This window comes from Castor canadensis, chromosome 6 (genome assembly GCF_047511655.1).
Source record: "Castor canadensis chromosome 6, mCasCan1.hap1v2, whole genome shotgun sequence".
In the NCBI taxonomy this organism is placed as follows: Eukaryota; Metazoa; Chordata; class Mammalia; order Rodentia; family Castoridae; genus Castor; species Castor canadensis.
The window spans coordinates 58,984,028-58,997,413 of record NC_133391.1 but is presented as its reverse complement, the minus strand read 5'-3'; the positions used below and the strand labels follow the sequence as shown (position 1 = coordinate 58,997,413).

Here is a 13,386-nt window from a genome sequence, read left to right as displayed (position 1 = left end):
AATATATAGATTATAAGTAAAGGTATAATGTGTATATATGCCAAGAGTCTCTGAAAATGTAAATTAAATGTTACCAAATAATTCTAAAAACAGTAAGTTCTTCTGAAATTAAAGAAGAGTATATTTAAGGGCTGGTGAGTGGCTCAAGTGGTAGAGTGCCTACCTAGTAAATATGAGGCCCTAAGTTCAAACCTCAGTATTGCCAAAAAAAAAAAGAAAAGAAAGAAAGAAAGAAAGAAATATCAATTCAGAACTACTGAAGTGCAGTTGCTATCTAGTGAAATAACTGGATTTAAAAAAAAAAACTTTAGTAATTTTGATAAAAAGTCATTTTAATGGAAAGAGAATCAAGTCATCTTTTGCTTTTGTGTTGCTCAGGTTTATGCCAGAAGACAGTGGAAGTGAACACTGAGAAGAGAATTTTATATCCAGTTAAGTTGACTCTGAAGTATGAAAGCTATAGGGCAACTATTAATAACATGCAAGAATTCAGGACTATTTTTCTCATGATTACATTATAAGGAATAAACTTTACACAGTCAAAATGATGAGGAAAAGAATGATATAAGGACTTGTGCTGGGTATTAAGTACATACTTCTTATAGAGCTAACACTACATGTTGGCCCAAAGTCAAAGTATATTACATAATGGGCACATGCTCCATTCAGAGAGCACAGCTGTTAACATTGGGACTACAATAAGGAGAGCAAGAAAAAATAGAACAATCTTACTGATTGCTTAAATTTAGTAAGACTATTTAGTATGAAAAAAGAGGATAGTATATAAAATAGATTGTAGAGTAAAAATTCTTTTTATAAGATACATGAATGTATTTCTCTACATTTACATTAAAATCAATGTCTATCTACCTATCTATTTCTACACGTAGGTGATATTACAGTTGGGTGTGGTGGTAGGTGCCTATAACCTCAGCACTTAGGAGACTAGGGCAGGAGGCTTGAGAGCTCCAGGCCAGCCTTGACCACACAATGAGACCCTGTCTTAAAAAAAAAAAAAAGAAACACTATTAAAAAACTCAGGCCAAATATATTGATCAAATAAATGAAAACAAAGAGCTTTCTTTTTAAAAGAGACATATTCTCAGATTGCTTTTAAAACCAAAATCCAGCACTACTATACATAATCGTCATGCACATAAAATAGTGTTTAAAAATAAATTGCTATAACAGAAAACATGGAACTAAAAGTAAAGCAAATATTGTAATCATGACATCTTATAAAGAGACTAATAAAGACCCAAAGAATAAAGGCACTAAAAGGAGACTTAGACTTATTTATGTTAATGCTATAATTCTCAAAGAAGATAATAATTAGTATTGTTATTATATATGCACCCATTAAAATAGCAGCAATTTTCATCAAAATAGACAATATCAAGGTGCAAGGAGAAATCATAGCACACTAATAATAGAAGACCTTAAAATAGATTTATCTACTCATAGGTTAAGAAGTAAAAAACATATAGTGAGGATGTACAATAATTAGAGACCATCAATAAAGGTAATTTAACTATGTAAACTCCGAATCCTGGGAGTAGAAAATACACCATCTTTTCATGTACACATTCACAAAAATACCTCTACCTCAGTCTACAAATAGCAAAAACCGTGAAGATAGAAATAATAATAAAAAATCTTCTTGAATAATGAAGCAGTGATATTAGAAAGTACAATAACAAAAACCTAAAACAGCCTTTCTTTTTGGAGATTAAAACATGTAACAAAATAAATTTTGGTTCAAAGGGAAAATGTAAAGCAAGCACTGATTACAAAAACAGAATTGATAAAATAAGCTGAAGTAATTGTTAGTGAAAAAATATTAACTATTTGTGTCAGTAAATATTGAATAAAATAAAGTCAATGACCAACATATAAAACTAAAAATAAAATCAAAATAAGGCAGAAGTAGGGACTCAAAGCACTGAACAATATGCTAATGATAGATAACAGTAATATTTTAAAGCTGATTTTGAAAAAAATCCTTAAATAGACAATCTGACCACTCACCAGATAAATTATTCAAGAAATAAAGGGGGAAATGCTCACATACCTGAAATAAATATTAAGGAATCAAAAGACCAGAGTGTTTTTGAAATGAAAATACACAACTTTATGCAATTCTCTTGAGTCCTATGCAAATAGGTATTTTTTTTTTAATTTACTTACCAAATTAAAGCCAATAGAGATAAAAATCTCAAGCACAGGAATTCCACAGAAAAATAAAGGGTTAAAAAGATCCTCCATAGCTCGGAGGTGGGGCAGTGGGCGGGGGGGCGGAGTTGGCCCAAGTAATGTAAAAATGATAAAATAGAATTTAAAAAAGACATAAACAAACAGCACAGCAAAAACAAACAAAAATATCCTCCATAAAGAAAACTCAGTTTCTAAAATTTAAATATGAGAATTCTACAAAACTGAAAGATCAGGTGGGGTCAATACAACTTAAAATATTTTAGAGTACTAAAGAAAGGGAACTCTTTCAGGATGACTTATGAAAGATGAATGAAAGTCATCCAAGAAATTACAGAAAGATTTCTCCAAAAAGAAAACGACAGATTACTATCTCATAAACTATCTAACCACCTATGAAAAGTCTTCAATATCAGCAAACTGATTCCAAGAACAAATTTTGAAAAAGCATAATAGTCAAGTAATTCCCAAGTGTGTTCCAATGTTAGAAAATTTATTAATGCAATTTATACTTTGATAGATAAAAGGGAAATATATCATATCTCTGTAGATGCAAGAAAAAGAAATGACATGCCAAATCTTTTCTTCCTTAAAAAAAATAGAAATTAATGCATGATATCTGCTTAGCATACTAAATCAACAGTCAGCATCTACATGCCAAAAAAAATTACTGTCTTCTTCCCTGTCATTTTTTACTAATGATAGAGAACTCCCACTCTGTCCTAATACTTAACCTCATTTTAATGGAAGTATAAAAAATGCAATCAGATAATAGAATTGGACCATAAGATGGGACTCATAGCCATAAAACTTTATTTACAGATAACACTAGATACATATATGTAGAAAATGAATTATTAAATCACACTATCAATATTTTTCAGTCCCAAAGGAAAAAAATGGATATAAGCACTTATTCATGACTACTGAAGAAAGAATGAGAGAGAATGAGACATTTTCATTATGTGCCTCTTGAGGTAGTTTTGCCAGGAAAATGAAAAATAAAACCTGAATCTAGTCAAGACTCTTTTCCCAGATACCAATTACCCAAGGATAAGATTTTCTTAAACTATACCTTGGGGGGGTATTCAGCACACTTCAGGCTATGAGAAATGCCAAGTATAAAACAACATAGTTTTAGCATAAAACAAATGACAAGAAATATAATAAGATATGTAAGGAAATGTACATATAAATTGATTTTTAAAAGATTTAAAAATATATTTCAAACAATAGACATGAGAGAGCCTCAAGTCTTGAATTTCAATGCATAATAAAAAATGTCACATATATAAAACAACTGGAAATGTCAATTTATAATTGATATTTGATGTCATTAGGAACTATCATTAATTTTTTTTCTTTGTTTTGTAGTACTGGGGTTTGAACTTGGGGCCTATACCTTGTGATGGGATTTTTCCAGATAGAGTCTTGAGAACTATTTGCCCAGGCTGGCTTCCAACCACGATCCTCCAAATCGCTGCCTCCTGAGTAGCTAAGATTGCAGGCGTGAGCCACCAGCACTCGGCTATAGTTAATTTCTTTAGAGACGGTGCCTTTGATTTCCCCCCAAAATAGATTATGAAACAAGGAATCTAGGGCAGGGAGATGGGTTGGGATGTTATTTCATTATACCACTAGGGAAGTGATAGAGCAGGACAAGGAAAGGAAGGAACCCAGTAAGAGATACATCATCAGTCAGATTTTCATTTGTGTTATTGAAGTTCAATTTTATTCCACTGGATGTCATACAGCCAAGCTGTCTTAACTGAGAGATGAAAGGTATAATATTAATCCAGCTGCTTCCTAACTGATATTCATTGACAGCTACTTCCACCCATAGCTTCCCAACTCTTCTGGCTTGTTCTGTACCCAGGCCTGATCTGATCTGTGGTCATTAAAATTTTTTTTTAAGTCATTAGGCAAAGTCTCAGGTGATTAAACAACATGTTTGGCTTCAGAGAAAGTGCTCAGGATATATGGAGGAAGTCCCAGGAGCAGTCTTCTGGTACCTTAAAGATGGAGTGAGCATGGTGAATGAAACAAAGAATTTCTTGTTTTAGATATACATACCAAAAATTTATAGATGAAAGACTATGCTGTCTGGGATCTGCTTTAAAATTATATAAGAGAAAAGAGTAGATGCAAGCACAGATGAAATAAGTTTGGCCAGTAGTTAAAAATGCCTTTACAGGGGACAGGTGAATGATGAGTGTGATACTATTCCACTTTTTATATGTATGTGAAACTCTTTATAAGGTTTAAAACAAGTGCTATATTTGCCGTCTCTCAGTACTGCTTTAAATCTTCTTAAACAATATCTTCTATTTGTTGTATATATTAATAGTTGATCAATAAAAACTAATGTATGTCAAGGCAAAAGTTTAGTGTTTAGCTTTCCATATACACTGAATAGAAACTTAGGTTCAAGGAAGCAAAACATTTTAAGGGAATAATAGGATCAGTGAAAGATAAAACATTTAAAAGAGGTCTGTCTCATTTAAAAGTCTTAATATTTCCTCTATGCCATCTCTACAAAAATAAAATGGAAAAATATATATACATATAAATGCCACATATATTTGTTTCTTTATACTCTTCCATGCAACAGAGTAAATTTTTTTTTTTTTGATGGTATGGGAGCTGACCTCAGGCAGGGCCTGGTACTTGCTAAGCAGGCACTCTACCACTTGAACCACTCCATCAGCCCTTTTTGTTCTGGCTGTTTCTGAGATTAGGTGTCACTTTATGCCTAGGCCAGCCTGTACTTCCCTATATAGCTGGGGATGACAGGTATGCACACAGTCTCCAGCCATTGCTTGAGATGGGGTCTCACAAACTTTTTGTCCAGGTTAAGTTTGAACTGTGATCCTTCTGATCTCTGCCTCTTAAGTAGCTTGGGTTACAAGCTTAAGCCATGGGGCTTAACTAATTTATGCTTAAACCTAGTTAACTGTCAAGAAAACATGCCTGCAATTTTATTCTAGGCATCAGATTATCAGAGCTAAAATCTATCAAGCAGCCTCAAAGTTAGTATCACTCTTCTGACATGTTAGATAGCATGAATTCTGAAACAAGAGGGTGCACATTCATTGACTGTCTTCACAGAGGCAGTATTTGTAATGCATTAGTGTCTGGACGTGCCTACATTTCTTTGTGATGTCTCAGAGTCATTACCTGATAGTCACTGTCCTCACATCATAAGAACAATCAAACTATGGAATACACTAATTACAGAATGGCATAGCTGAAGTAAATTTTTAAATTTTTATTTGAATTTTATTAAATTTTATTTACTCATAATATGAGTAGGTTTCATTGTGATAATTGCATAGATGCATATAGTGTAATTAGAGCAAGTTCACCCCCTCTCTTCTGTTTGAAGTTACCTCTTATTGCATATTAAATCTCTTAGTGATTGCTCAACAAAGAAAAATAAAACAAAACAGACAAGCCCAAAGCAAAACAACAGCAAAGTTAAAATTTTTTTCATTGATAAAAATCAAGTGCATGGAAATGAGTTTCAATGAATACCTAAAAGAACATATATGATAATAAATGTGAAAACATTAAAGATGACAATCAAATTAAAAATAAATTATAAGACACAGGAAAATAAAAAATGTTCCAACAATATTTATAAACAAAAGGTTTAAAATAACAATATTGAATTATCTCATCTAAAATTCTCTATATCTAAAATTATTTTTAAAATGTTAAATTGTAGCAAAAGTACTAACCTAAATGAAGTAGTATCCTGATGAACAGAAGTGTACGTTATATAACCAGAATGATTAAGATCCAAATGAATAAACACAAAATGTTCCCGCAATGGGTATTTCAAAAATTAAGTACATAGTTAAAGTTTTTTTGATGGTTTTTCTAAAACCAAAGTTGAAATATCTTCCTAAGTCAAAGTGGATTTGTGTGACAAGCCACATGCACAGATGTATAATTCTCTTACTGTTTTGAATATCTGTTCTTGTGTTTCCTTCCCATGGAGCTGATAGGAAAAGTCATTAAGTACCAAGAGACAAGTGTTACACACATAGACACAGGAAACACCTGCTAGTGTTATGTGTTCATGGAAGAGTTTCCAGAAGGCAGTATCTTTTATTTCTTGGCAGTACTGGGGTTTGAACTCAGGTACTCTCTATCACTTGAGCCACTCCTCCAGCACAGAGGCATTATCTTTTAATGGTATTTAATGCTGTTGCTTCCCACATTGTTTCCTTATACCCAAAGGACAAAAATAAAAATGGAAAGAATAGAATACTAAATTAGGTTTTGGATCATTTAAGGCTTTGACTGAGGCCTTGAAGTAAATTGCCTATGAGATAAAATTTGAAGAAGTTATTAATACAAATTAGAAAGATACTATCAATTAACAAGGATCCACATAGACTAAAACCCATTTAGCTTTCTCTGGAAATCTGTCATGATGCGGTGAAGCCTTCATTACCTATAACCCAGGTGGAATGATTACTTTTGTTCTAGTAAGTAGTTTCAAAATTAATCAGTAATTAGTTCTGACTCTGGGAAAGGAACACATGAGGATATTTCTTTTTCCATAAGTAAGAAGTATGAAACATGTGCTTAAATTTCCCCATTTCTGTTATATTTCTAAACCACTGGTTGTGGAAATGAACTGCTCCTTCTGTAGATGACTACTCAGCAGAAGGGCTGATACATGATCTCCCATATGAAATGTTCAACATGATGTACACATTCTCTTTACAAAGCTACAGCATAAGGAAAGGCAATAATTAAACTCATGGAAGAGAACCACTACTGAAATTTCAATATATATATACAAATTAAATTGGATATTGAATAAATTCTTTAAAATCTGGGTATTATTTTAAGTCATATATTTGCGTGTATAAAATGCACACACATACACCCACATTGGAGAAATAGTCTTTATAAAGGAAATCCAGTTAAAATGAGGACATTACAGTGAACCCTAATACAATTGACTAGTGTCATGAAATGCTGGAAATTTGAAGACAGATATACACAGAAAGAGAACACCATGTTAAGATGAAGACAATATTGAGATGATGTTTCTTTAAAGCTCAGAAGCAGCAAAGATTTCAAGCAAACTACCAGAAGCAAGAGAAGAGGCTGAGACAGATATTCCTAAGTACCTCACAAGAAGTCAACCCTGCTGACACCATGCTTGTGAACATTTAGCCTCTAGAACTGTGACAGAATAGTTTTCTGTTGGTTAAGCCACCCAATTTGTGGTATTTTGTTAAGTGACTCTAGAACACTATTATAACATAATTTACTCACAGTCCTTATTTTTCAAGTTTGTATTTTTGATTATCATTTATTAATTATACTTATTATTGAGGTTCCACATGATATACTTTAATACATGCATATAACATGTACTGATAAAATTTAGCTTCTTTAGTACTCACTATTTTACACTCAGGTCAACTTTTTTTTTTAATTTCCACATATGAAAGACAACATTGAGGACTTATTTCATTTAACAAGAAGACTGCCAGCTCCATCTATTTTGCTGTAAATAACAGGATTTTATTCTTTTTTATGGTTGATTAGAATTCAGTTGTGATATATATACATATTTGCATACACACGCACACACATATATAATTTTCTTTTTTCATCTATTGATGGGCACCTCAGTTGGTTCAATATTTTAATATCTTAGCTATTGTGAATAGTGCTATAATAAAACATGAATTCTCAGGTATCTCTTTGTTATACTGAATTTCTTTGGCTATAGATCCAGGAGTGGGATGGCTAGATCATATGATATATTTAGGTTTAGTTTTTTTGAGGAATCTTATTATATTCTCCACAATGACCATGTTAATTTACATTTCCACATGAGTACGTGAGCTCTCTTTTCTCCAAGTCCTTGCCAACACTTATTTATTTATTTTAATAATAACCATTTTAACTGAGATGAGATGATATTTCGCTAGTTTTGATTTGCATTTCCTTGATGGGTAATGATTCTAAGCATTTTTAAGTATATTTGTTGAATCTCTTCTTTTGAGAAGTTTATATTCAGATCATTTGCCCATTTTCATCACTGGGTTGCTTGGCTTTATTAAATTTTTGACTTCCTTATTCAGGGTATTAATTGCTTGCCTGTTGAACAGCTGGCAGATTTTTTCTTGCATTGGGTGTCTTGTCTCTTCATGCTGTTGCTCTTTCTTCCTTTGCTCTCAAGAAAGATTTTTAGTGTCATTATTCCCATTTGTCTGACTCTGCCTTTGTTTCCTGTGCTTTTAGGCTCACACTCAAAAATTCACTGCCAATGTCTTATTTTCCCTGTGGCATTGCTACTCTGGAAGTTCATAGTTTCAGGTTTTGTGTTTAGATTTTTGTTCCATTTTGAGTTGATTTTTGCATAGGGTGAGAGACGGAAGTCAAATCTCAATCTTTTAAATATAGAGTCCCAGTTTCCCGACACCAGTCACGTAAACAGAATGAAAGATAAGAATGACATGATCATATCAGTAGATGCACAAAAAGCATTTGATAAAACTCAACATTCCATGATTTAAAAAGTGTAACAAAATAGCACAGAAGGATTAGACCTCAACATAATAAATATTACCTATGACAAACCCACATCCACAACCATGCAGAATGGTAAAAAAGCTGTGAGTGTTTCCTCTCAGATATGGAACAAAATGTAATATCTTCTCTCACCACTCTCATGCATGTAATACTGGAAGTTTTATCCAGAGCAATTAGGCAAAAGAAAGCCGTAAAACGTATACAAGAATTAAAGGAGGTGTCAAATTGTCCTGGTTTGCAGCTATAATCTGATTCCATATTTCCTCATTTTATATGTCCCCTTCCTGCTCAGGACCCCATATTACATCCAGTCATCGTGCCTTCTTAGGCTGCTTCTGTCTCTCCCAGTTTCATAGACTCCTGTTTTCTTTCGATTTTTCCTGGTGCTGGGAGTTTACCCCGGCCTGTGCATGCTAATCAAGCGCTCTATCACCAAGCCGCTCTCCTTGTTTTGTGATAACCTTGACAATTTTTATAGTAATGGCCAGGTGTCCTGTAGGGTGCTCGGCTACTGGCACTTGCCAGGAGTGTTTCCCACAGCTAGATTGTGGTTACATGACCTGGGGAGGGAAAGCAGCATTCCGATCCCATAAAGAGATTGTACACAGAGAGTGAGAAAAGGAGAATAAAATCGAGGAGCTAATGAACATGAGGCCTGTGGCCTAGCCAGGGTAGACCTGAATAAATTTTTGCTGTTATTATTATGTTTTATTTATTATGAAAACAAATATGTGAAATACAGAATTTGAGGCTATCGAAAACATTTACCAAACACATTTTGTTTTAAGTATAAATTATTTCGTTATTTTGCATCAAATTTGATTTCCAAATAAGAGTAATTAACTCAATGCGTAATTATGCGTGCCCACAGTTTAAAAAGTTACCAGAGGCCGCTGCCGCGGGCCTGGTAGGCAAGGAAGGGACTGGGACGGGCCTGCTATGGCCGTGTAGCCCAGGAGGCTCGCTTCCCGCTGTCCCCTGCACGCCAGCCTCACCATCTCCCTGGCCCCAGCGAGCTGGTAGCCACGGAGGATGCAGTGGTTCGCCTTGCCAAGAAGATGGGCAAGATGATGCAGAAGAACGCAGCTGGAGCTTTGGATTTTCGGAAAGAATTTAAGAATATTCCCTTGACCTTGGAATTACTACAGTCCACAAGGATGGAATGTCACTTAATGCTGTTCGCAGGCAGAGTACAGATGAAGTTACATCTTTAGCAAAGTCTCTCACCAAATCCTGGAAAAAGTTATTAGATGGACCATCAACTCATAAAGACCCTGCAGAAAAGGAAAAAGAACATAAAAGGCCATTGAAAATAGCCCTGAAGCAAGAGAAGAAAGTATTTCCGGTAGAAAGCAGGAGAAAGGATGAGACAAATGCTCGAGATACTTAGGTTTGTCTTCTCCCGGCACCTAGCACTTCTGATTCTGTGTGGTTGCTGCAGACCTCGGAACAGACCACCACATTGCTATTGGAGCTGATGAGGAAGAACTAGGATCTCAGGTTAAGGAAGCTACATATTAAGAAAGGAATACAGGCATGAAATACAAAATAGACTACGAAGTAGGATATCAAACCTTAAAGATGCAAAGAATCCAGATTTAAGGAAATGTACAGTGTGGAAATAATCCTCCTGACTTATTTGGTAGAATGACAGCACAGGAAATGGCTGGTGATGAGCTCAAAGAGATGAAGAAAAACTTGACCAAAGAAGCCATCAGAGAGCATCAGATGGCCAAGAATGGTGAACTTACACTGACTTGTTCACATGTGGCAAGTGTAAAAAGAAGAATTCACTTACACACAGGTAGTGCTGATGAACCCATGAGAACCCTTGTTGTCTGTAAGGGAACTGGAAGTCGCTGAAGTTTTTTGAGCTGGAAGAATTGGAAAAATATCTGGACCATTAAGAAAATGGGTTTTGTAATTAGGCTTAAACTAGGCCAACCAACTAGTTTTCCTGCAAGCCAGATTTTTAAAGCAACATACATGCCCTGAGTTAGTCTTTGTTTTTGGCCTGCTATCCCTTCCTTCAATGCCTTCTGTTGTTTCAGTTTAGTAGGGAAACCATATAGTAATTGAATGGTTTCAAAACTTTATTTTTTTCATTTTTATAAGTAAGTTGAAATTAAATTTTTATCAATTAAACTTTTGGCAATTTATTTTCCTCTGAAAGGAGATGTTAACTTTTTTTCAGTCAAACATACACAGAAATTCTCTGTTAATACATAAATAAAAATTACTTTTTCTCATGTAGGCATTGCCTATGAGGAAAAAAGATAATATAATGTTTTATTTACCAACTCTAACAACACTTGACCAGCTTATCAAAATTATACACAATATTTGGACTAGTATATGAATTTGAATTTACTTATTATGTTCACAAGCCTGGATAATGAGATATCACTTTGCTTTGTAACTAACTGTGATCATTTTGTGTTTCTTACACATGTATATTACTTGTTATTAATAGATTTCACTTTGGAAACATGACTTGACTTTGTTGAAATCAGTTTGAGTCTGCTGTTTATTTACCTGTTTGACTTTGCAGTGTCTTTTAGTTTTGTAGAAGAACAGAGTTCTAGTTTAGCAGGTTTTTCATAACATCTCCTCATAGGCAAAGAATAAAAGATTCAAATGATTTTTTTTCCCTCACAGAAAGACATACTGGGAAGAAAATGTTAACATCTTAGTATAGTGTCATTATTGTAAACAATTCATGACTTGATTTTTGACTTGGAAATCTATGCTGACCAATGCAGGTTGATAGAGTACATTTTTATCCTGAGTGTTTCATGCTGACTTTTTCTGTTTCATGATGAATGAGATTGTTGAACCAACTGGAAACATGGCTATAGCAAGTAACCTTACAGTGCAGATCTTAAAATTAAGTTTTACTCTTTTTTTAATTTGTTCTGTTAGGACTAAGAAGTGGTTTTCACACGCTTCCTTGGTACAGTTGCTTTAGCTCAACTAAAAGGCCACCATTGCAAAGTCTACTGTTTATCGTGCGAGTCTTCATCATGTCAGACTCCTAGAGAAAGACCTCCATACGTGCTTTGCGCTCTCCTTTGCTCTCTTTCCTATTTCTTACCGCTAATCATTTTTGACAGAAAACAGAAAATAGCATTTAAATGTCCACGTTAAGGATTAGTCCATGGGTACTAACCCACCTATACTTTGTCAGTTTGTTCTATCCTTTCAAAAATAAAGTACGTTTTTAAAAGATTAATAAAGTTAAAATACTCCCACTTCTAAATTAAATTTGTAATTCAATAAAGCTTTTTGTTGTTCCTAAAAAAATTTACTAGAGTAAAATATTTTGGTTAACAATGAAGTTACTAACAGGTAGCCATATTAAAAAAACTAGTTTTACATTTTAAGTTTACATGTAATTATTTCCCTCTATTTATCTGGTAAATCTTAAGCTAATGGTCAATTTTTGCTGTAATGTAATATAAAAACCTAATAGAATGATTATCAATATGAACATTATACTTTTGATTATTTAAATGTAGAGACTGGAAATGTCATTTTTGTTTTCTGTTCATGGGTCACTAAAATTTGCCAAATTCAAAGCACTAAGAGACTTGTATTTGCAATTAGACATCTTTAACTCACCAATTTTATGATCTTAATTTCTGTCTATAATTATTATTTTATTATTTAATCTTAAATGAGAAATGTTGTGACCTTACATTTTAAGAATATTCATGTTTAAGCAGTTTGTAGGATCACTCATGATGCTAATCAACAAAATAATTTTTAAGTTCTTGATTTCAAGCACCATTATTTCTTTTTTATTACTGCAGCAAAAGAAAAAAGCTAACAAATCCAATTTTTGCCCACAGCCAACTTTCTCTATTCATGTTTTAAGTGTAATGAACTGGTTTTACCAAAAATTGGTTGATTAATTTTTAGGATTAATGCTTTCCTTTCAGCTTTTCTAGTTGGAAGAAAGAGACACAAGTTTACAATATATAGTTGACATGGATTAATTGTAAATTTTATAAGGAAATGGCATGGGAAATTAACTCAAAAGAGACAGAAATGACCCTTTACTTCTCATTCTTATGAATATATAATGCCTTTTTGTTATTTTCTACCTATTTTAAAATCAAAATGATGACAACAGCAATATAACCTCAGTAGCTAATATTCATTGAAAGAAAGTGCTGTAGTCTTTGCCTTATGCTACACCTCGTTAAAGGTCTTATAGCAGGTCTATACACTCCATTTGCAGACGAGAAAATAGAGATATGACAGGTGCCCAAAAGGCACAGCTGGGAAATGGTGGCCTTAGGATTTCAACCTCCGCAGTTGCTCTCTGGATTGTCCTTTGCAGGGGTTCTATTTCCAGTTTCTCACAGCAGCACCAACAAAAATCTTTTCTCCTTCATAACTCATGCCTTATGCTTATTAAAGCAGGAGACTTTGACTCATATATTTTGATCCTGACCTTAATGTTTATCACCAGGGTTATAAAGTTAGCAATAAATAAAGGTAAATATCTTATTTATAATGTTTCTTTGCTGAGAAACGTAATTCTCTTGATTTCTGCTGAGTTGTACTTATGTCAGGAGACTAGAATATTCTAGAAATATTCTG

General features: G+C 33.6%; 1 pseudogene; it reads left to right on the top strand.

Annotated features, from left to right (window-relative positions):
* The first annotated feature begins 9,625 nt into the window (after window positions 1-9,625).
* Window positions 9,626-10,641, top strand: LOC109678161 (transcription elongation factor A protein 1 pseudogene; annotated as a pseudogene).
* The last annotated feature ends 2,745 nt before the right edge of the window (window positions 10,642-13,386 follow it).